Genomic DNA, 22,058 nt, shown 5'->3' with positions numbered 1-22,058 from the left:
AGCAGAAGGTAGTTCTCCATTCTAGGATTTGGGAAGTGGGCGGGGGGGGGGGGAGGGAGGCAGAATTTTAAGGCATTATGTTCATGTTGTTCTATTTCTTTTTCGAACCGAACTGTAACTTTCTAATAACTTTTTTTCGGTGCATTCTGGAATGTGTTTGGTTTGTGTTTTGTAAATTACCACTAGATTTGTGTACATAATACCTGCAACATAATAATAATAATTAATAAGCCATGCGCTTTTGCTTCAGTGTCAACTTCATCTCCCCAAAATGGTCCGAGAGATTGCTATCAGGTTTAAGTGTGTTTTGAAAAGAAGTTGCTGAGTTAAACCAAAAATGTTAGTTAACACACTGCCTTTGTCAAATAGCCCCCGGGAGGAGAAAAGACAACAGACAAGGAAAGGAGGTGGGGGCTGGGGATCTGAAAGTGTCTGTTGCTCAGATAAAGGGTCTCTAACACTGAAATCTTGTAATACCTCGTTTCAAACTGAGCTCATCTATAGACTTAGGGAACGCCGTCCAAAGACAAGCATCCTCTTTCCCTTGGGCTGGGGGCCATTTCTTAGGGAATTATGTCGGGTTGTTAAGAAGGGGAGCGGCTGTAATTATGTATAGCCTCATGCCCTTGTGTGTCCGCGGTACAGATTTGGGGAATGAAATGAGCCTGGCAAGGAGACTTGGTGTCAAAGTGTATCTGGTGGGTTTGCATTTCGTTGTGGAATAAAGCATGGTCAGTGCTCGTTCCTGGCCCCCTCCAGACCCTCCTCACCCGGTCCAATAAGTTCCTGTGGGGGCTGAGGCTGGGGGGGTGTGGGCGGGGGGGAACACTTAGAGGGCGACAGATTTTTCCTCTTAGAAATGTAACGTCACTATCAGAGCTTTTGTGGTTTCAACATGAGGCTTAAAAAAAACAACAACCCTACAACAACCCAAAATGTATAACGGTGCCTCGAGGAGCGGTTTGGGGGAGGGGGTCCGCAGAGACCAGAGAAGAGGAGCTGAGAGGTTAGGCAGGAGCCTTCGGGGGCGATCAGCTGAGTGAGTGGGAGAGAGAGGGAGGAGAGAGAGGGAGCCTTGCAGCCGGGGCCGAGCAGCTGGGAAGCCCGCTGGAAGCAGCAGCAGCAGCAGCCGGCCAGTCCCCGGGTCCTTCTAGCTGCTGCTCGCCTGCCTTCCTTCCTCCCCCTGACAACGCCGAGCTTCGCTCTTATCACATCCCACAAACCTGCTGCTGCTGCTGCTGCTGTCTTTCGGAATTAACCTTCTTCGATTTTTCCTCGCTACGTGGCGATCCCCGGGTTTCTTCTAAACTGTTAACATCCCGTAGTGATTCTCACCCCCCCCCCACCTCCCCGTAAGCTACTATTTTTAGGAAAAGAGAGAGAGAGAGGAGCTATCAAACGTTAGAAAGGACAGTAAACAGTGGCGGAAGAAAGCCTGAAAATGTGGACTCTCCTCTCACAATTCCTGCCTGCATTCCCCCTCTTTGTTCCCTGAGCTGTGACTCAAGAACACTAGAAAGAGCTGTAGCCCCCTCCAAGAAGAGATAAAGGGAAAAAATCTGCAACAAAAAAGAATGACTTGACTGATCTGACGTTTGGTGTTTTGACATTAATGACATTAATGATATTGATGTTTCACCAGAAAAAAAGCATTAGGAATAAAGGGGGGGAGGGGACTTCAAAACTAAATTATCTTCCTTTCCTTATTCTTCTATGACATTAAGTATACGTGTTTCTTCACTTGAATTTGAAAGAGATGTATTGTTCTCAGGTGTTTCTTCATCGTGCTGTATTTAATTGTCTCCAGTCTTAGGAAATGTTTTACCATCCTTCAGACATGCACTTGAATGGACAATGCATCGTTCTAGCTCAGAGTCCCGTTTCGTCTATAATTTAAGCCTAAAAGTCCTCTTTCCATCATATCACGTCAATCTATTCCTGTAAATGGTTTTCAGAGATTTCATTTTCACTCTTTGTTTGCATCTCTGTTTTTCCTCTGTAACACCGATCGCTGTTTCCTTCATACACTCAGTCACAGGCAGCTTTGCTTTCCGAGATCTACATACATATACATATGTTTGCATATATGGTTTCCTTTAATTGATGAGCTGATGTAATCCTGAGGTAAGGTTTGCAAAGGAATAAAGTTCCTCCCGAGAACGCGAAAGTGCCCCTGTCTTTTCTTTAAGTTCGAGTCCCGGAGGTTTTCCTGAAGTTTGAAGCAGGGTTTCTCTAGATTTAGGTAGTTTTCTTTAGCTGTCCCCGTTATAGTGGCAGTTCCCGATGTTTTGGATAACAGTATAAAGATAACTGTACTTCCATGCTGGTGACTTCCTCCCTCCCCCCCCCATTTTCTCCCCAAACTATCAGGACCTTCGCTATGACCTTAAACATCTGCTTTCAGCAACTTACTTCCCTGACACTGGCCTGTGCCTGCTCTTTTAGGGCAGCCCTGATTCAGCATCAGGTGGGGATTTTCCTGTTAGTGTTAGTTCCAGGATGTGCAAAATATTCCCCTAGAATGGAAAAGTTTCGGGCCCAGAAAGGTGCATATTTATATCTTCTGGTTTTGTGGGGATTGGGATAAACCTTTCTGTTGGTATTTGGCGTTTAAGGCCTAAGAGGAGGATTTGACATGTATCACCAACTTCAAAGGCATGTCAGCTCTAAGGTTATGGTTCACCTGCGCAAGGTCCTTGGTATTGTAAATATCCCATGTATTTAACTGTTACTTTGTGATCTTTTCTGGTATACCCATTTCTGGAATAGCATTATTAAAAATCTGCACGTGTTCCTGCGGTGTATTCGGAGACTCTTTGAAAAGTCATTTTTTTTATCTTCAATAGGGGATATTTTGAAGTATGTCTATTCCTAGTTTTTGTTAATTATCTTTTAATGAAAGTGTCACTCATATTCACATCTGTAGTATTAGGTTAGGATAATTAGGTTTCCAAATTAGAAACAATCTCCTTAAATGCCATACAAGACAATATTTGTAGTAGATTCCCACTTATAATTATATTTATACGTTTTCCTCTATTTTTCATCATGATAGATTTTTTTTCAAGAAAGGAAGATGCCTGATAAAATAACTTAGATGACAAAATATTAATAAAATATCAATATTTGTCGTAAAGGTGGTTCATGGTATGTGCTATGCTACATGTATAGTATACAAATATATTCTTTCCCTAGACTAGTCTTTACTTCGTTTTCTTAACGCTCTTTATTGTTGATATTTTATAATTCTTTTGCCATTGCTTTTTATCTTGCTGATTTCCTTAACCAGTGTGTGTGTGTGTGTGTGTGTGTGTGTGTGTATGTTTGTTTGTGGGTGTATATGTGTGTGTGTAAAACTCTCTCTGTGTGTGTAAATAAATGCTTCTCTGTGTCTATATAAGTAGATATTTCCCATCTTAGACACGCTATCTTTCTTCTTACGGGGACATTCTACATTCATTATCCCATTCCAGGCATATTTCTTCCTAAATCCCTATTTAAGAAAACAAAAACAAAAAACAAAACCCTCTCACTGGTGGAATAATTAATTTGCACCCATTTCTTTTAAATTCCCGAGCAGTTAAAAGAGCAAGACTTCTCCCCCCACCTTCTCTCTCTCTTTTTTTTAATTTCCCCCTGCCATCTACTTTGTGTGTATGGTTGTATGTGTCTGTGTTACTAATGAAGTTTGCAGACTTGTGTTTGTGTCCATAAGCTCCTTTCCTGCTGCCCCTTCTTCTCTGGGCTGGTTGTGTGGTTCCTGCAGCCCCTACGAGCCCCCAGCAGCCGCGGCAGCTCCAGCTTCTCTAAGTCCGGGGCTGCGCGTCATTTGCAGTCTGGAGAATGTTGATCACCTCACTAATTACACCTCTCTCTCTCTCTCTCTCCTCTCCTCTCCCTCGCTCTCTCTAGCTCATTCCCAGAGTGCATATCGGGAATAGACACACAAAGACATGCGCACTCAACTTAATCAGCCATTTTTTTAAACAGGGCTAAAACGATAATAATTAGCAGAATAAAGACATATCGGATTTTCATTTCCTTTCCTCCTTTTCCCAACCCCTTCACAACCAAACAGCGAGACCGCGGTCGGCACATGCTTTAACAACTCCCGGACCCCAAAGGACTGCTCTATGCCCCCCACTTCTTGCTCAATAATTTTTATTTCCACCCAATAAAGTTGGAGGATTATTTTTTTTATTTTTTTTTTAATGAACCTTCTCTCGTTTACTTGGATGTGATCAGCTGTTAAGTAAATAAAGCAAAACAAAAAAAGAGGCGAAGATCCAGTAGGAACTGCGAGGGGAAATGGAAAGTAAGTTTTTTCTTTAACTTTTATTGAGTAGTTTGTGTTAAATTTAGGTCGAGTATCGATTATCTTTCCAGGCTGATCTTGCACAATCTTTGATATTTCGCTCTCGCTCTCTCTCTCTCTCTCCCTCTCTCTGCCTCTTTCTCTCTCCCTCACATACACACACACTCACACTCACATCCCCAGATCCCATGTATCTCTCCCTCTCTCGCCCCCCTTTTTTCTGCCTCTTTCCCCATTTTTAGGTACAATATTTGCTCTCATTTGGGGGAGGAGGGGCTGCTTTCTCTTTCTCTCGCTCTCTTTTTATTTTTTATTGTGGGGGGTGACATTTTTCGGGCTCTAACTTTTGGATTAAGTGGAGGATTCTACACGTTTTTCCAGAAGAGGCTTTTCTTTCCCCCCCCTTTCCTCCCCATTTTGCATTTTTAGGGAGCTGGAAAAAAACCTGTCAGATTAGGAAAGATGTTACCGCTGCCAGAAGTCATCGTCTGCCGGTACCCCCAGCCCTTTACCCCTTCACCTTCTTTCACAGCTTGATCCCCACAAAAGTTTGAGGTGCATTTTGGGGGAGGGGCAGATTCCCCGTTTTTTCTCCCAACTTTCGCTTTTTAGGGGGCTAGATCCCAGCAGGACGGAGGGGACCCGGACTGTGTGTGTGCGTGCGGGTGCTGCTGGGGTGTGGGGGGTACTGTGTTCGCAGGTAGGTTTCGAGGCAGCGGCAGCAGCACAAGCTGTGAGCTCCTGTCTCTAGCAGCAGGAAGAAGCAGAGCCCGTTAGCAGCGTGCTTTGCCTGTGTGTCAGTTTCCACAGAGCTGCTGGCTAGAGGGATGTGCTGACGGACGCTGTCTGGAGCAGGCTGGCTGCCGGAGCAGCTCGCCAGTAGCTAGGGGCATCGCTGCTATTGGGCTTTGGGGCTGGCTTAAGCGCCCCCCCCCCCACGCCAAGGCTTTTCGGGGAAATCGGTATGTTTTGAACCCGAGGAAGATGCTGTAAAACACAAATCGTGATAACGCAGCACAGCCCCTGCTCTGGCTCTCTGTGCCGGGGATCAAGTGCATCCCTGCAGACCCAGCGGCTAATGGCAGCCGCGTCCCTGCTTCCCCCTTCCGCCTTAAATGAAATTCCCTGTAAAAATGGTAATAAACTTTCCCCCCAGCCGATGCCAACTTACGGCCGCTCCCCTCCACTCCTCCCCTCTTTCATCCCCCCCAGCAGCAGCAGCGGCAAACGCACGGGTTGGTATTTCTTTTGTTACCTGCGAGGCGGGCGGCCGGGGGTCTCTCATCGGCTGCTTGGGGCACTGGGTCCAGCCGAGAGAGGAGGCACATCAGTCGGGTTCAGCCTGTTTCACCTCAGCGCCGTCCCGAGGAGGCTTTAGCTCCCATTCAGTAACACACCCTCCTCCTCCTCCTCTTCCTCCTTAGGTACCAAGGCACAGATCGCAAGCAGAACACCCCCCTCCCCACAAAAAAAAAAAAAAAAAAGCCCAACCAAAAGACAACTTGCCAGGCTGAAGATGGTGGATCTACACTGTCAGACACAAGCAGGTTCACCCAGGAAGTCTGACCATCCCGTTTTCTGACAGTTGCATTTCCTCTGCTCCATTTCGCTCTCCTGTTTTTGTTTTTTTTTAAAACCCTGTTCCATTTTTAATCAAGGCTCATGTAGTTGGCAAAAGGAGAGAGGGAGAGAAACAGGAAGAAAGAGAGAGGGCTGTTGTTTTGTTTGTTTTTTAATTGTGTTCCCCTGGATTTTCAGTGGCTTGATCCCTAGGAGCGGTGGTGGAGTGGTTAAGGATCATATGTAGTATTATATTTTTAGTTTGGTGGTGGATGGATGGAAGAGGTAGTGAGCAGCCTTTGCAGCCCTGCCTGTTGTTGGTTAGATTGAGGCAGAGACTTGGCTGCGATTGGGACACGACTGTGACATGGGCATCGATCGCTTCCATTGAGAGCAATGCAAAAACACAGCCTGGGTATGTAACACTCTCAGTGCCATCAACACTTGTTTTACTTTATATTTACTGGCAAAACTGACAGAAGAAGGCGAGTGCTTTTCTTTTAAAGAAGGAATACAAACAATTGGATGGGAAGGTGCTCAAAGAAGATTGTTAAAATAAACTGGAGGGGGGGGGAAAGCCTTAATCATTATTACTCCACTTTCTGTTCAACTAACTGTATTTAAGGAGTTTCTTTCTTTTCTGCTCTGGGGGATCCTACTAAACTGAATGAAATAATAATAATAATAATGAAAAAACACCCCCAAACAATCAGCCTTGAGGGAGTATCTGATAGTTTTCAAGCTTTGCGGTTTCAATCGGCAGGAAGGCATACAAAAATAAAAGATGGCTAGCCAGCTGTTTTAACCTTTTGCACCTGGCTTCAGTGCTGGGCTCATCAGGATTATTCAGTTATTCGTGCTATCTGTGCTTGAATATTTATAGTATACGATCTAGAGATCCACACACTGCACTGTAGCATCTATTTATCCTCTGGTCATTGGCTTTTGGACTTCTTCAACATAAACATGTATTCAATAGTTTTCATTTTTATTATAATGAACATATAGGGTCAATGAAATATAGGGGAAAAGTCGTAAATCTGCAAAAGTGAAACCTACCCAAGGAACAAAGAAAGGTCAGGTAAACCATCTGTGTAAGTCACAGTAGTAGTACCTGCTATTGGTTTATGCAGGGATACTGGCTTATTATTCTCTAAAATGAAACTTATCAGTTAGACCAAGTTAAAACTAAAGGAAACCTTTGCAGATAACATATGGCATGATGTGCATCTTTCAGAATAAGGGCAGATTTTTGTTCTTTGATTTTTTTATTAGTTTGGGTTTATTTTTAAAAGATGCTGTACCAGCAAAGAACATATAAAGGGGGATGAGAAAATCACTGTTTAATATTGCAGAATTTACTGCTTCCATTCTGACCATGAGCCTAAATTTACACAATGAAATTTGATTATCTCTAATAACAATATTAGATCCTGCACTGGATGGATGAGAATTGAGGTGGTTTTGTTGATTGCAAGGGTTTAATGTTGCATTTCAGAATCTGATGTGGTTTAGCCTCCCTTCCATTAACTGGAAAACCCCTGAGGTTTTACAATTATTTCTTAAAGATAATACATTTAAGATTGCATTGGTAGGCTGAAGAAAAGTCATAAAGGCAAGAAGGGAAGCCCTTAATAACTCTTGAGATTCAGACATGTTCAGCAGTTAGATTGGCTCTGACTTCACCAAGGGTCGACAATGTGTCATTTCCATGAAGCCAAATTGCCCTCTGCCTATATGATATTAATGTGCAAATCAATATTTCAGGGATTAAATTTCCCTTCTTCATTTTTTATGGTTTCTACCTCAATAAGTCTCAAGTCTATTAGAAGAGGCTGGATGATTTAAAATCTTTCACTGCAGAATGACTTGTCGTAGCCTTGTTTCACAGACCGTTTTTGGATTTTCGTTATAAAAGACCAAAGGCATTCCAAAGAAGTTGATAGTCAATGTAGGGACATGCTCAGTATTGTAAAGCCCTTGTTCGATTAAGAGCTAAAAAGGTATTGAAAATATAATATATATGTTTATATAATATATATACAGTCTATTGCTTTAAAAATATTATGCTAATCACCTATTGATTTATTTCAAAATCAATTGAGGCTCCTTTCTTATTAGTGATTTGTTCAGCATTCTTCAGCTTTGTTGTTAATTTTTTTAACCATCATGCATGAATTAATCTGCTGTGAGAATGTGTTTGGGGTTTTGGTTTAAGAATATTTAAAAACAGACATTTTTGCCTTTTTAATCTAAGTGGTGTGAACAGTCTAGTATAGTTAAAAGAACAAGGGCTGTTTTTTCTGTATTTAGGGTTCAGCATTGTTTTAATGAAGCAAAGGGGCCTTTTACAAATATTTTATGATTTCTAAATAGATGTTTATCAGCAACATTTATTAAGAATGTCCTTTTGAATATTCACGATCAGTTAAAAATTAAAATGGAGATATCTGGTCTGGAAGGAAACAATACTTGACAGAAAATTTAGGTCAAAATATGAGGTTGTGACTTTATCACATAATCTTGGGAAGGCCCTACTGTCTATCATTTGGTGTTGTTTTATAGTCTTAGACCATCTGGACCAAGTTCCGCACAGCTGCATGAATTTCATATGTGATAGAACATTTTTTCCATTCAGTGTGAAATGTTCCTTCCTAAAAACGTACACCAGACTCGCTTAATTTAGTCTGCTAAAAGAAATGCACATGAAAAAGGACAAAAGGCTCTTTAATCTCTGCAAGCTGTTTGTTTTTCTTCAAGATTCCTGTCTATTTGAGTTTGAAAAGTCATGTTTATTGAGGAGATGATTCTGAGGTGTGACATTAAAATAATATATGATTTTTGTGCTAGTTTCTGCTCTCCTAGTTAATTTGCACAACTTCTTTTTATGCCTGTCAAAACAGAGAGTTAATCTATTCTTATTTACAATTAATCTCAATAAAATTAATCTTAACTATGCCTTAGTCAGTGGCTTAAAATATCTAATTATATTCAATTAACTGCTGTCATAGTAATTAACATTGCTTAATTGCCTCTGCATATATTTATGTAAAGCTCATTAGTTACTGCTTGCTCTTTTTTTCCTTTGCTCACTTCCATTTTTGTTGCTGTCAGAGCATTGACATCAAACCCTCTCTAGGTTTTGGCAATTCTGATCTATAAGGATCTGACTATGCCAGTGAGGACAAATGATTTTGTAACATTTTATTTGGGTAAATATTAATGTTTTCATATGCAAAGAGATACTAGTGCTGGGCTTTAAAGTGCCTCTATCCCTCCCCTCTCCTCCACCCTACCCCAGCTCAGACAAAAATATTTTCTAGCCTTGTTGATAGAAATATGAGAAGCCAGGTTAAGCTTTGTGTTTATAAATGAAGAGCCTTTCTGCATCTGCCTTGGGGCTGTACCCACAAGGCAGAGCTTTCCTGCTCCAAAATCATTCAAAGGGTTAAAGACTTGGCCAGGGTTCAAACTGAAAAGCGCCCAGGGAAAGTGCATGTGAATATGTACAAATTTCATGTAATTAGTGCTTAATTATATTAACATATGCAAATTGTCAATTTAGGAGCTTGTTGAGCTGGCAAAGATCAGCCAGGCACAATTGCTGTATTGTTCTGAAACAATAATGGATCTCAAGTTGGATTGTGGAAACACATAACTAGCTATCTAATTTAACTCATACCATGGTGAAATTTCATTAGTCTCCATGGAGACTGGTTTAATTGTGCTGACTAATGTTCTGGGCTGCAGAATGTCCTAAAAAGAAAGCGTTGTTTGCCTAATCCACCTTACAATGACACTTGTTTGTACATGTTTCCCTTGTGTGAGAATTTGCATATGCAAATAAATAGTTTCTCTGCATCATTTGTCATGGCTGTTCATTACCCATGAAGAGGACATTGTTACTAGGCTGTTACTGAGTCTCCCAAGACAGGATAGTGTCAACCAGTCCAGCCACATTCTTTCATAATTTGTTTCTGATTAATAGACCAGAGTGAGGCTCATTCTATTCAGGCCTCTGCAAAGGGAAGGTCAGTTCTGTCACTGAAAAGAGTTTCCGCAGCAACTGAAGTTTTTCTCTCCCTCCCCTTCCCCATTTTTCTTTAGCTAACATAATCATATTTAAAATAATGTATTCTTGCTCTAAGGAATACCTCCACTAATAATCTCTAGTTTCCTAAAGCAAAAGAGAGGAAAATAAAGGAGATTCTGGTATTGGAATATTAATCCTGTTTTTGACAGAAAGGTAAACTGATATAATTGCTTTTCAGTCCAAGGAATGGGGGTTTATACAAGTGTGAAAGCATCGGAAAAGGATTAGCATTTTTTTGCATAATGAAAAGCTCTGTTGAATAGGGCACTGAATGGTTGACTGAATGACTAAGATGAAAGGAAGATGAAAATGCAGGCTCCTCTTTCTTTATGCCTATGCTCAGTTTTCCCTAAAGTTATGTTTGTCCAAGACTTTAGAAAACAAGCAGAAGCTCAGATTTCAGCAACTTTATAAGATGCCCTGAGTTTCCATCATCATGTGAAGTAATATGTATGATAATAGTGCAGCTAGAGGATGATAAACACAGGTTTGTATGTAGAAGAGTTCCAGGAACATGACAGGCTAACCAAATATTGACTATTGGGTATCAAGGATTCTCAGTACTTTGCCTGGAGGGAGGGGGTGGGAGGTGGGGAGTTATTCTAAAAGTTTCCAATGGAAATTATGCACCAGTACAGAATAATAGTCTAATCAAGTTTGTTATTCATGCAAGCAGCATTTAGTTAATACCTGTTTTAAGTAATTAACTTTTTCTCTTTGGAAAAAGTTATGAATTCTGACTTTGTTAAGTGGTTAAGTGGTCTATAAACCTTTATGGGGAAAAATACTCTCCTATTCAGTACTTAACATGGAAAAATCTAATTTAAATAGAAATTAGTATATGCACATCATGAAGAGTATTTTGGCACAATTGTATCAATATATTTTAACTTTTTAAAACACTTACAGTAGGTTCCCATGTCACTAAAGGCCTGACCCTACTCTCATCAAAGTTACAGATTAAAGTCAATGCAGGTTTTAAGAGAGTAGAATCAGGCCTTATGTTAGGGCTGTAACTGGTTAGCTGTTGACAATGTGATCGGTGCTCATAGTTATATTCTCTCAACAGTAATTAGTGCAGCTAAAATACCTTAAGGGTTGAGACAGTTTTGAAAGTGGGAATTGGTTCTTTTTGTACATATGTAAATTGATTGCAGTGTAGATGATTATTTATATATATGCATTTAAATAATTATTTATTTAGTGGCACTATAGAAAAGTGTTGGTAGACTCTACCATATGTTATCTTTGTTTGCTCTTGTTAGTTTGCGGAACTTGCATTTGTACATGCTTGCCAGTTCGATGCTGTACTTGACTGGATAATATTTAAACGGCTAGATTCACATTTAAGAATTCAGAAGTAAAAGTGAATGAATGAAGTAAGGTTGCCAATTCAGTATGGAATTATTTGCAGCCAAAAGTGTTTGATCTTAATTAGATCACAAAGATTCCTTACTTTTTAGATGAAGTTGAAGAAATTCTATATGGTTTTGGAAACTTTTATTGCTAACTTTATGAAATTCCTTAAAACCTCTGTTAAATGAAGAAGAAATCTACATAAAGGATGTTCTTTCAAACTGAGATGGGCTTATTGATGTATTTCCATAAGAAAATTGTGTTAATTTAAAAAATAAATTCATTTATATTTTAAAATATTGTTAACCAAGCACCATGTGTTGTAACTGGCAATTATCCAGCCACTGTAGAATTGGATAACACATGGATTAATGGTAACTTATGTGATGTCTGCTTTCTTACTGAATGGGTAGAAAACCAGAGTATTTCAGATACTTTCTAAAATCCAGAAATCTCAGTAAGATGCAAAGTAGCATATGTTTATGTGAACAGCTGGATAGGTGTGAGAAATTAAGAGAGACACATTTCTTGGTAACTGTTCTAGGTTCATCACTGGTAAAACAATATTCGTTATGGTATTCATATTTTTTGATAACAAGATTCAGAATCAATCCTACTGTCCTTACTCAGGCAAAACTTCTCCCTTCTTTTGCTTGAGTAAAGTCTTCAGGATTTGGTCTTTAACATGGGTGTTCTGTAGTTCCTTCCTTGTTTAATAGTTACACTTCAGTGCCGCTATACCAGTACTCTTATTTATAATTCCTGTTTTTCCAAGGTTCACAATGTGGCTAGAAAAGTTTGCACCAGGCTGGAATTTAAAATGCAAGGTCTTGTCTATGACAGACTTTTTCTTTTTAAACAATATTTTTAAGGAATGGTTTAACCAAGTTTTATGAGTGAAATAAAAGCTGACCGTGTTAAGACACTCTTTTTATATGTTCACATTACTCAAAGCCACCTTTGAGTTTAAAAAATGACATTTAGAAAGTGATTTGTCTATAATATAGTTTATTTGCTTTTGATATTTTTGAGAACAATTTTAAACCCACCTAGAAATTAGGATTTTTTTGCAAGCAGATTTAGCACGGTTGTGGCTGTCAAACTGACCTGATAGGCTGTATCAGCTCCTAAGTAGGTGTTATAGTCTTTTAGGTCAATAGTTCACCAACTAAAGACTATATGTACAAGGTAGACCATGGGATTTCTGAAAACACACATTTACCACATAGACTGTAATGGGTTTGCAGTGCAAGTAATACACATACTATACTATGTAAGACACACATCTAAGGATGTATTTAAATAGGCAAATGCTCTGTCTTTAAAACAAAGAAAGACTTACAAAGTGTCTGTATTGACTGAAGCCTCACTCATCTGAAATAGACAAAAATAAAGTGTCTGATTCTCCTTCCTTACACCAATGTAAATCAGGAATAATTCAACTGAAGTCACTGGAATTACATTGGTGTAAAACACTGGTGTGCAAATGGTGTAAATGAGAGGCGAATCAGGCCCATAATCTCCAGTCAAAAATACTCATGTTAAATCCTGTATAAAAAATGTTGTCTTTTTGTAAAGAAGTTTTAGTAGAACATTTTCTGTGTCTGAAGAAGCAAAACATAAAGTGAATGCTCTAGTTGAGGTTTTATGGAGGGGCTGGTGGTGGCTGATTCTTCTCTGCAACCAGGTAATAGAATCATAGAACCATAGACTTTAAAGTTAGAAGGGACCATTATGATCATCTAGTCTGACCTCCTGCACAATGCAGGTCACAGAATCTCACCCACCCACTCCTGTACCAAATCTGTGTCTGAGCCATTGAAGTCCTCAAATCATGGTTTAAAGACTTCAAGGTGCAGAGAATCCTCCAGCAAGTGACCCGTGCTCCACGTTGCAGAGGAAGGCGAAAAACCCCAGAGTTGTGAGTCTGGAAGCAAAGGTTGTTGAAGGCCTACTCTTCCCAATTTGACACTGAGGCTTCTTCATAGAGCATCTCCCCTAATCAGAGGTCACCTGTCACTAGCAGCTCTCCATAATATGACATATTGGTGAAATAAATGGGGTTACTCTAGATTTACAACATTTGCTATAGGTTTACAGATAAGAATCTTCTCCAGTTAAAGAAAACAAGAGCACACTTCCTCCCACCTCCCACTTGGAGAGAGAAGCTTCCATACTGTGAGACAGCAAAGGCCCCAAAGCAACTTTCCCAAGGAGACAAGATGGCTCCTCAAGCTTCCCAAGTTTTATACAAAGGTCTCCACACAGAGCAAAGTTCCCTGTGTGAGGCGCCATAGCCAAACCATTACAAAGTGCAGTTTCTCCCTATTTCAAGCACATTGGTCCTTACTCCTGCATTCAGATGCTAAGGGTCCCCATGAAAAGCAGCTCTTTATAGGGTACCACCCTCATGTTCTTCATCCTTCTCCTCACCCTCTGTGTAATGGGAAAATGTTTGTTTATTTAACAGGAAGAGGAATATAGTTTGTTCTCAATTTGTAAGATTGAGAGTATAAATAAGAAAATGCCTTAGCATTTATAAAATAAAGTTAATGACTGACATTTATATAGCAAATGTCACCCCCAAATCCCTGAAACTATTATAAACTGATTACAAGAAACCACTTCCTCCATCACTAGGATGCAGCCGTCTCTAGGGTGGAAAGTGTCACACAGTACACAAACAGCAGCCCACAACTATGCCACACAATGACTTGGGAAAGAAAGTTAAGAATGCTTTATCCCACAAAAACAACTAGATCATTGTAGTTAGACAAAATGTAATTTTCCAACTGGTAATCAGTTAATGCATCAGGGCAAACATTCCAGCTCTGGTGGAAAGTGTCACTGGATATTTGATAGTCACAGGTGGTCAGAGCCTTGGATTTATATCTCTTCTGAAAGAGGGATCCTCCAGCATTACAGTAGCTTCTAGTTTGGAATTAGGGCCTGATCCAAAGCTCAGTGAAGTCAGTGTGAGTAGAGACTCACAGTGACTTCTGTGGGTTTTTGGATCGGGCCCTTAGAGGGAAAATGCCATTTACGGAATCATCAACAGCACTATGTTTTCTTTGGAAGTCTTCATGCTGACTGGGCCCAGCTGGGGTTAGCTTATGAGATCGCAGCCCAAGGTGGTATGGTTGCAACTTCTCTTGAATAGGTGGAGGAGCACCAAGATAAAAAGGAGTCTAAATGTCATTTTATAAATAGCAGTGACTGAGAGCATAACAATGGCTCGGCTATTATAGAGTAGATTGAATCTCATTGGAGGTGACACATCCAAAATAAAGGACAAGAAATTAAAAATTGTGGGTTTAATTGCATGTTGAAACCCTGTCCTCTAAACAACCAATTGTTTCTATGTATAACAGCATGGGTCTGGTATATGAGGGTGTTATTGTTAGATGTGTTGTAATACTTATGTCCTAGCTGAAATGGCATGAGTTAATGATAATGTGTTCAGAGTGGAGTTTTTGGGCTCAAACTCTGAATTTACTATCTTGAGTCCATTTGTTTCACAACCTAAGGGTTATTTAAAAATAGTTTTCTAAGGATGTTTGAATTTATCTAAACAAATTTAATAGCAGGAATTTGTAAATATTTCTTATTTTACTTCTTGCCATACAAACACAGTGTGTTAGTTCTCAGTATTTGACAGGATTTTAACAATTGGAAAAATATATTAGAAACCTTTTAGGGTTGTTTAAATATATGTAATTTAAACAAATGCGGAACTGTTTAATGGTTTGTCTGAGAATTATTTAGGCTGACCTGTGTAATAATATTTTTATTAGTTGTAATTTGTTTTCTAGGGAGAAAAGGGTGTTTTTAAAGTTGTGTGTTAACATGCAGGCTTGGTATTGAAATGGGACAGTCCCTGAATGTGCATTTCTAAGAAGGTGGGACAACAGTTACCTAAAAGGTGAAGACTTGAGAAAAAACGGGGAGAGTCATTTCTTTCCTGAAATGAAGCAGGGTGCAGATTAGGAACCATTAAGATTTGCCAGGAGTTGCTGGTCATAGAAGCCTGTTTAAGTGCTCACTGTCAACAAGGAAATCATGGGCAGCACTTAAAGTGGCTCACCTCTGATTTATTCATAAACCTCACACGAGCACTTGGCTTTGTTCTTGCGCTGGTAAGGGGGAACTGATGCCAATAAGAACAGGAATAAAGAGCTTCTTGCATGGTCCAAAAGTGAATAGCACTTTACCTCAAAGCATGACCTCCATTCCCAAGATCTGTTGTGTTACAGTTGACTCCGAATAGATGTGTGTGTATTCTCAGATGAATTGCTAGAAGAGGTTACAACAAATATATACTTTGTAAACCTTGTAGCTGTAACAAGAACTATGTAACTGGAACTTAGATTCTAACTTAAGAGGAAGATTGCAGTATTAATTCTGAATTGAAAGATTTCCTCTTCAAACAGCATTTAGTGTTAGTGTTGTTACTGAAAGTCAGAAAACTGATTCAAGTGAAAAATCTTATTTGTACACCACTATACTCTTTAAGAGATTCATTTGAAAATGCATGTTGGTGGTACAGAAAAATATGTGAAGTAGTTTTGAGACAAAGAAATTGGCTTACTTATTTATTAGTCATGTTTGATTGCTGTTGGTTTATTTATGTCTCTCTAAAAATGGCAAGTAGTGCTAGCAGTCCACCATGGGGGAAGGGACCTTTTGAAGACGGTCAACTGGCATGTTTGCACTAGGGCAGAGGTTGAGTACAGTTTCTTAAATCCCCAGAGAAACATTTAGTTAATGCTAGCCTTTTTCTGATCCTGTCTGAGTCTGGTTTGCTTTTTGCTTTTAATGACGTTTATGTGTTGTTACTTTAGGGTTCAGATGTTTTTTAAATTTACTTGCATTTTCATAACAAATTAAACAAAAGGAGTCATATTGGAAGATAGTGATGAGAGCTAATGATATGTCTTTAGATAAAGCAGTCCTCGTGTGCAATCTGATCACAGCCATCAGCTCATTTGTCATGGCTGAAGTGAAAATGTCAGGACCAATGAGTGTATGAGTGCTGAAGGGGGCGAAAGGGCTTTTGGAGACACTTTTGTGCTGGGAGTGGGCCATAGCTTAGATTCAGCTCTAGGGAAATACTGAGATTAGCCAACTCTGTGCACAAATCCCTAGCATAACAGAATTAGTTGGGAAAATGAGGTTTGTAAGGGAAAAAAATTCTACAGAATTGCTCTAGGCTGCAGCCCAATAACTATGCAAAACAGTGAGGCTTTTTATTAAAATAATTTTAGTGATGTGAATTTACACACATTCCAGCACAAGCCATAATTGGTAGGCAACATTACAACAGAGCCCATTTTAATGTATTTTATGCATGTGTCTAATTTTTTACAGTTATCATAGTATTAAAATAAATGTGATCTTAAAAATCAGAACTAAAGGTTTTAAAAAACTGACAGGCAAATCAGATTTTAATTTTTTAACATTGATGTAAAAATTATAGAAGAAAATACAATAGAACTAAATGTAGCTCATTGAAATACCAGCCAATGCTGATGAAATCTTATAGAAGATAGGGTTAGAAGGGACCACAAGGATCACCTAGTCTAACTCCCTGCTAAGATGTAGGATTGTTGCATTTTTGTTTAGTTCAGACAAAAAATAAGATGCTCAAACTCCCCACAGTAGCATTTCCTCACTCTGAAAGTTTAATTCATACCACAGATAATTGGCATACTGGATCAGAACCGAGGTCTGTTAGTATCCTGTCTCTGACAGTGGCCAGTGCCAGATGCTTTAGAGGAAGGTGCAAGAAACCCAGTAGTCGGATGTGAGATAATTTGCTGAACATACCAGGTCTCATCCTGGCCTCTGATAGATAGAGATTGGCTTAAACCCTGAAGAGGTGAGGTTTGGGGCTGGGAATGGATGACAGGGTATGGACCTCTTGATGATTACCTGTTCTGTTCATTCCCTCTGGGGCACCTGGCATTGGACACTGCCAGAAGACAGAATACTGGGCTAGATGGACCTTTGGTCTGACCAACTATGGCCGTTCTTATGTAATATCCCTTTCAAAATTTTTGTTAACATTAGTATGGTAACTCTGGATATTCTTATTATCCATATAAATGTCCAATCCCTTTTTGATTCTTGTTCAGTTCTTGGCCTCAGTGATGTCCTGTGGTTATGAGTTCCACATATCCAGCATTGTATAAAAAAGAATTTCCTTCTATCAGTTTTGAATTTGACATCTTTTAATTTAATGGTCTGTCCCCCGGTTCTTGTATTACTACAATCCCTTTTTTCCATACTGGGACCTCCTCCCTTTTAATGTATGGGAAAGACAAGGGTGGCTGTGGCCTTCTGTCACCTGTTTACAATCCCCAGGTTCAGAACACCTTAAAAGAAATGAGGCTTTCACTTGCCAGGCCCATCCAGCTGGTGCCAAGATAGGGAGGTGGCTCAGATGATCATGTTCCTGCATCTTTCTGGGCTGGTAGGAGCCAGCCATCTTCCTTTTATCTCTGAATTGGCTAGTGGGCAGAGTATGCTCAGGAATTGTCTGAGTGTTAGGTGTGTTCAAACGCCAGTCCTCCTGGCTTGTTTTTGGGTGCCTCAGGCAAAGCATGGAGGTGGCTGGCCTGAAGGGAGTGTTTGCCCCTTCTCCTAGCATTTCACCAGTCTTGGAATAGCAGTTGTGAGGCATTGGTTGTGTCTTCACTTCAGGGGACTCAGGATTCTTGATGATTTGCACAGGATTTAGCAGACTTCCAATTTAGGGTTGAGAGAAATTTTTTCCTCATAGCATGGTGGTGCTGGTCCTGGGAGTTTTTCAGTTTCCTCTCATATATTTAGCTGGTGTCAACAGTACAGGCTAGATGTTAGTGATATACTGCTACTAAACTTGGTGATGGCTGCCATCAGATCACCCTATCACCGGTGGGTGAATACTTTTCACAAAGTCAAACTTTTCAGTCGATATCTGACCTATCATTCCTCGTCCTCAAAGGAAACCTGCACAACAACTTCAAAAGATGAGCTTGTGAACTTAAATTCATAACTCTGCTAGATGCTAAAAAATCATGGTGTCAACAGAGACACCGGTTTTATGGCTCATTACAACAATTTTACTCCTGGGGGAATTCTGCATCACTGCACATATGCAGAATTCATATGCCAGGCAGATTTTTTTTTTCTCAGCAGAAAATCCATTCTGCCAAGAAGTGCTGCAGTTACACCTTTCACCCAGCAGGGGCCACTGTGACACCAGAACAGAGAGCAGCTGCTCCATGGCGGAAGCAGCAAGCTACAGATAGGGAAGAGAAGAGGCTGAGTTCCTCACAGCACCTTGTCTCTGGGGCCAGCCTGTCAGGAGGTCAAGAGGCATGGGATATGTGACAACATAGGACTGCTGGGGGGGGGGCACAGACTGGGGTTCAGAAGGGCTAGTGGGGGGGGACAGACTAGGGTAGGGGCTGAATGAGAGTGGGGGTGCAAGGACACATGGGGACAAGAGCGAGGGGCTGACTGAGGGGGGTGCAGGGACATTGGGAAGGGGGTGCAGGGACACATGGGTATGGGGGGCACAGGAACACATTGGGACAGGGGCAGATGGGCCTGACTGAATGAGAGAGGTTAGGGGTCAGCCAGGATCGGTATGGGAAAGGCCCCCTAAGAAACCTCCTCCCTCAAAGAAATAAACTGTTCCATACTTTTCCCACCCACACCCAACAACCCTCCTAGTTCATACACAGGCTCCTTCCCAGCAATTACTTCCCTCTCCCTCAGCTCCTCCATTACCCCTAGCTCCCCCAACCTTTTGCATTGCTTCTGAGGGAAATACGTGTCTGTATAGTAGTTTAAATTAATTATTACTTAAAGTTCTGTATTAATATGCCTAGTAAGGAATCTATTTGTGAGAAACATTTCTTGAATCTTTTTTGTTGTCTGTGTTGTTGCAGACATACTTGCTGACAGGTATTTTGAAATAAAATACCAAAATAATTGAAACTGGTGTGATTATATTGTATTATTTTGACAAATAAAATATGCAGAATTTTGCAAAATTTTAAAATACTGTGCGTAGGATTTTTAATTTTTTGGCACAGAATTCCCCTAGGAATAAAAAATTTGTAACCTACCAACCCTCCTTTGTCCTATGACTGCAGAGGTGTTAATTGCTCACTTCATTTTAAGTGGTTTCTTGTAACGTGTTAACCCCTTATGCTTGTATTTAGCTGTGATACTCTGGTTTACCTTTTCCAGACATGAAGAGCTTTTTGAAGCTTGAAAGCTTGTCTCTTTCACCAGCGGAAGCTGGTCCAATAAGAGATATTACCTCACTCACCTTGTCTCCATTGTATCATGGTTGAGTTTGAGGCCTTGGCAGCAGGGCTGTGATGTGGTGGAGAGAGGCTTCGGCATTTAGTGTATTTGGAGTTATTAGTAATTATGTATTTCACAATTTGTTAAGCATATTCCTCTGGGAGGTGAAGTGGGTGATCTGATTCTTAATCCCTTTCCCCCCCAAATCCATGAGTTTAGGAGCAGGCAGGGCTAAAACACATGCTGACTGCAGGGGGTGGAGAGAAATGGGTGTGCAGAAGAGCCTTAGGCTCTGGCTCAGATACCAGGTAATTGTCTCGCGTAAACCCAGTCTTCCTTGGAGTGGGTTTGCAGCTAGCACATGAAACTCCCCTTTGTGGTCACAGGCTTCAGGCCTTCACAGAGATATGAACGTGGCCCCAGGGACTAAAGATACCAGGTAACCTTGAGACTGTTGTAGAAATTTGTAATAAAGTTGCAGCCACTGGCCTTTAAACCCCAAACACTTCTCTGCTTGTTTACGGGTGTCACTGTGAGTGGCAGCAGCGAAGTAATTTATTTGATCTAACTAGTACTTATCTTTGTTAGAAGTTGTCTACAGATTTCTTCCATTTCATGTACAGTGAATTGTCCTCTTTCAGATAATGTACTTGTACAACCTTTTTTGTTTAATTCTATTGATTTACAGTGTTAAAGTGAAATATCTGATACCTGTTTCCTGCCCTTCAAGTATATGTAGTCAAAGAGGGCTGATTAGGTTCTCCCCTCCCCCCACGAGCCCTTTAGCTATTTTAAATGTATAATTATCATTGCATGTAATTTGATAGCTGCACTAATTGCTGCCAACCATTGTCTGTTTGCACTTAATGCTGAAACCTGATCAACATCCTGCTTTGGTTGATGTTTAGTGGTAAACTTTAATTAACTCTTATTGCATTGAAGAAGAGCTCAGTCTCAGTGCTAACTAATCATTTACCTTCATTATGTCCTGACAGCTCCACTTGTTCCTGGTACTAATAGATACACCAGTCAGTAAATAAACCTGCAAACCTTCATTCATGCCTTGAAGTTGTTCCACATTGATATTTTGTTGCTTAAAGTATAAGATAACTGGGTAAAGATAATTATTTCAGTTAGTTTTGTATCTCTGGTTTTCCAGACACCAATCTCAAATTGCCTTTTTCATGCCAGACAATTTCATTTTAATAGTAACTGTAGATTTAAGATAACATTATTCCTTCAACATGGTTCCTATAGACATGCATCTTTTGAATCAATACAATTAAGCTTGTCTCCTGTTGGAATTCTTGTAATTATTTTTCCTGAAATACTTTTCCTGTAATGATATTGAAGTTAAAGTAATCAGGTTACTGGCAGATCATGTAAAATTCAACTCAAAATTGCTGGCTGCTTGATTTTAATTTGTCTGACATCAAGTTTGTTTGAAAAGGGATAATATGTGGTTAAACCAAGTAGCTTATAATTATGGTTGACATTTGTTTGTTTATAATGAAATCTAATTAAAGTTCATACATTTTAAAACACAAAAGTTAATTACTGAATTGCTCACTTCACTTATGCACAGCAGTCAAATTAACTTGTAGTGTAAAAAATGATGAAAGACTCTGCATAATAAATAAAATGCCCAGTTGATCTTGGATATCCACAACAAATTAGCCACTATTTTATTCAAGAAATAAATCTGCCTTATTACTGACTATACTATTTAAAAAAAACAAATGACCTTCTATTTTCATTGACCATGTTGATTTTACTATGAAATAATATTTTAATACTGTAAGGAACACTACACATTTTCTTTTGAGAATGCATCATTAGAAGTATCTTATGTTCTGTTTCTAAAATGTACTCTAAAACCTATCCTATAGTCTATTCCTTCATCAAGACTCTTTCTGAAATCATCTGAAGTTGGAGTATTGCTAAGAGAATTGGAATGCTAGCATGAATACCTGGCTTGTGATTACTTCTATAAAGATAATTACAGCATTGTTAGCCTGCAAGCAAAGGGCTTGTGGGCCTTTGGTTTTTGTTTTAAAAAAAAATTGAACCATAACATTTATTGCAGAGTTTGTTGTCAGATGATAGAGACAGGCTGGATATCTGGAACCACAATGCCTTCATAATTATTAATATTTTTTATTTTGTCTTAAATTTTGAATTTGCTAAGAAGGTGTGTGCATGTTGCGGCAATAACACTTGTCTGTGAATAAAAACAAAATATTTATGATAATTCACACTCTTTAAAAGACTGTTCCATTGTACACTGTTCTTTAAAGTGTCCTGTATCATATTTTCTCAAAGTCAGAAGCTAGTGGTAAATTTCATGAAACAAGAAACACTTCTGTAATTTTAAAAACTTGTTAAAATAAGCTATTAATTTCCCAGTGTTTGTGAGCAGGTGAGAGATATTAG

The 22,058-nt window shown here is 39.7% G+C and overlaps 1 protein-coding gene across 1 annotated transcript in view; it reads left to right on the top strand.

The window, feature by feature from the left end:
* Window positions 1-4,007: 4,007 nt before the first annotated feature.
* The window catches only part of ZFHX4 (zinc finger homeobox 4), a 175,815-nt gene continuing 157,764 nt past the window's right edge, over window positions 4,008-22,058 (top strand). The window contains exon 1 of the mRNA XM_045006312.1: window positions 4,008-4,315. The gene's annotated coding sequence lies outside the window, so the exon portion shown is untranslated. The remainder of the gene's footprint in view (window positions 4,316-22,058) is intronic.

Source organism: Mauremys mutica, chromosome 2 (assembly GCF_020497125.1).
Source record: "Mauremys mutica isolate MM-2020 ecotype Southern chromosome 2, ASM2049712v1, whole genome shotgun sequence".
NCBI classification, from domain to species: Eukaryota; Metazoa; Chordata; order Testudines; family Geoemydidae; genus Mauremys; species Mauremys mutica.
The sequence above is the reverse complement of the archived record's forward strand: the minus strand, read 5'-3'. Positions and strand labels throughout refer to the sequence as shown.